Source organism: Notothenia coriiceps, unplaced genomic scaffold (assembly GCF_000735185.1).
Source record: "Notothenia coriiceps isolate Sejong01 unplaced genomic scaffold, NC01 NC01_scaffold00037244, whole genome shotgun sequence".
NCBI classification, from domain to species: Eukaryota; Metazoa; Chordata; class Actinopteri; order Perciformes; family Nototheniidae; genus Notothenia; species Notothenia coriiceps.
This window is the reverse complement of record NW_011369945.1, coordinates 27,500,853-27,504,337: the sequence shown is the minus strand read 5'-3', so window position 1 is coordinate 27,504,337 and position 3,485 is coordinate 27,500,853.

Sequence of the window (3,485 nt, the reverse complement as noted above, 5' to 3'; positions counted from 1 at the left end):
GGTCTCTACCTGACCGGAGTCACGCTGTGTGTGTCCGTCAGGAAACAAGCTGTTAACAAGTAGTTCCAGCAAACATCCACTGATAAACTGCGATGTTAACAACCTCATGATAACCTCATATGTTTTTAACTTAGGATCATACCTGTGTTTAGTCTAGAAAAAGGTAAATGTGTGCATTTTATTATAAAGTTGTGTATGACTGTTGCAAAAACTAAGAAGCTTATAAACATCAGGTTTAAAACTAAAAGAGCTTTACAAAAAAGTAACACAATGAAAGATGTTTGGAGTTTTATTTGAGTTATTAATTTACATTTTTTGCCTAAGAGATGCTGATTTGAAACCGTTGTTACATACAGTTACGGCATTTCCTGTTTCTGCCGGAGAGAGGGGAGGCCGTCCCAAAGCTTGCTGCTGTATTTATACCCTTAACCCTTAATGGAGGGAGCCTCGTTGAGCTGCTAGTGTGGCTACGGACGGAGTTCACTCCGTCACGGAGGGGTAGGGTCGAGGGGGTGATTTGGGATTGGGCCTCAATTTGCCCAAAACCGGAAGCTGGGTTGTAGCTCTAATAGCAGCTAATAGGAAATCTCTGTTTTTGTCAAAAATGGAAGGATGGATTATCAGTAATAATTTCAAAGCGACACAGACACATTGGATTAACATTCAGCAGCGTTTTTCTCGTTTTAATGCCAGTGAACACAACTTTTGATCAGAAAAACAGCAAAGGTAAGACATTTTTGCCGTTTTGGCCCAGTAAAGCTATGCTGTGTGTTGTCTAGGTTTGCCTGAGCTGCCGCAACTTTTGGTCGCACAGTGATGATACTTACACCGCTAGAATCTGTGGAATCTCAGCTTTAAGCTGATATATTGTTTGTGCAGATCCAATAAGTAATAAAGTATTTATACCGTGAGTTCTGTGCTAAGTGCGTTAGCATTTTTTCGCTCAGGGCTAATTCAGAGGCTCTGCCTGTGTTTTGTTTCGGTGAAAATTGTTAATATTGTCTGATAGCTGAGTTTCTTCCCATTAAGTGGGTATGACACATTAATAGGTTGTTAAATGTTAAGAAGCCCTGAGACACAGTTTCGTGGGAAAAAATAAGCCCCGCGGGCGGGGGCTACGTGCGGGAGTTTCTTGTTTAAGGAGAAGATCCTAGAAATGTAAATGCATTTAGTATCACGTGAAAAGCTAAAACAACGAGGTTTTTTGCTTGACCAATGATTGAAATATTTGATTACAAACATAGTTGCAAATTATTTTATCTAAAAGTGAATTAGCTCAGCTATACATAGATGTTAAGTAATAGAGTCTGTGTCAACAGATGTATTTAAATTAGAATAAGTCACTTCATTATCTGTAACATACCACACATCCAACTGGAGAACTGAGTAAAGTTTAATTGAAGTTTGCTTTGACCGGCTACACATTGAAACAAAAAAGTCAAACCAATCACAGTGACCCTTTGATGAAGCTTCACCAAATCTTTCTTTGACCTCTGACCTCAAGCTGTTACAGTCAGAGTAGAAAGCTGTATCAACACGAGCCTCTGCTCTGTAGTTGACAAAGCAGGAACAGAATGTACTCCTCTTTCCAGACAGTGGTACCAGGCTTCATGTATACAGTTTCAGAGGAGAATAACAGCTTGGCACCGGGTAGGAGAGATAAATAGTCGGTGAAAAGTAGCAGCTGTTGTTGGCATTTGTCATCTCCAGTTAGTAACACTGGTGTTGTTATCACTTCTTAAAAATCTGACCAGATGAAACTAGCTGAAGTAAGATTTTACTAAAATAAAATGACAAAGTAACAGTTTTAGAGAATGTAAGTCACTGCTTCAATTTGATGGAAATATGTGGCTTTTTAAGGGAAAATGCCAAACAATGTTGGCATGTGAAGTCTTGACAAGTTTATTTAGCATCTGTGGTTAAAGAGTAGCAAGAAACCTCATCATAAATTCCTGACATTTGAAAAAAACACAAATAACTAAAAATCCAGGCTTAAATGTTCCAGTCTGACCATGAGGACTGAACAGTAAATACGTTTTTAAACAGAGATTACAGCTAAAAAGTTGGAAAAACTTCAAGCATAAAAGAAGGTGTTTGGGGGCTTTTATGGTTATATGATATAACGTAATTATCCGTATTTTTTCACAAAGAAAAATGTCTTTAATTCGGTTTGAATACCAACTATTTTAACTTCCAATAAGGGGATGAATTTGATGCATCTGGGAAAGTAAACCCAAGGGGCACAGGGGCTTAAATTCAGTGTCAAGCCTTCTACTCCATATTGGCTGAGCTAATTCAATAACAAATAGTAGAATATATTAAACAGAAAAATAATAACACAGATAATAAAAAGTTTAGCTAAGATCTCTCTGAGATTGATCCTACCACTAACTTCTGTGACAGATCAGCCTTCCCTTGATCATCTAGGACAGGGGTCTGCAACCTTTTTGACCAAAAGAGCCATTTTGCTCCTTTTTCCAAAACATTTTTTTGTCTGGAGCCGCAAAACATATTTCATAGCTAATAAAGTTGTATTTATTGTTATGTCAGACAAAAACTACAGTTTTTTTTGCATCGATTAGGCTATTTACAACATTACATAAAACTGTTAACCTCTAATAAGAAACAAAGAACTCCTATAAGGAGAATTAAAAAATAATACACAGGCCTACCTTAAAATAAATTAAACACAGCACTTGGGGAGTCCTCTGCACATTTGAAGGAAAAAAAAAATTAATTATTTTGAAATAAATAAAACATATAGCTGCACCCTAAAAAGAGTTAAAGGTAGGGTAGGTAAGAATGGAGAAACCAACTTGAGTGCGCTAGAATTTGAAAATACCCAACCGGAAAAAATATGCCTCTTCCTTCAGACTTTCTTACAGAGTCCCTCCTCCAACATACACGAACGTGCATCATCAATGAGGGCACGAGATACATTTGTGCACAGATCAAAGGCTGACAGGCAGGTAGGCCATCCAGTTATTTTAGCCGGGCCGGCTCAGATGATTGGTCGTGCTTTTTACAGCGCTACGGCTTCCAGAGATTAATTTTAGTATGTATTTATTGTCAAAGCATTTAATATATTCATTGCTATCGGGACGTTAAGAGCATTCCATGGAATATAACAAAAAGTGTTTTCTGAAATAAATCACATACCCCATTGAATTATGACTGAAGATCGTCAGCTGTCTTCCTCTCCCGTGTTGTTCCTCGATACGTAAAGGCTGCAGCACCTTTGACAACTTCTCTCTACATATCAAACATACCGGTAAACCAGCATCGTTTGCTTTGAAAGCATATAACTCTGTCCACGCAGAATTAAATCCTGTGTTCCTCCGGTACTTTTCTTTGATTTAACCATATTCGCTCATCGAGCCGGGGGTCAGGTTATTCAGCCGCAGGAAAAGGCGCTCGCAAAAACGCATATTTTAGTTGACCTAATTAAAACTGTTTTGTTTTTTATTTATGTGTCACCGTATCAC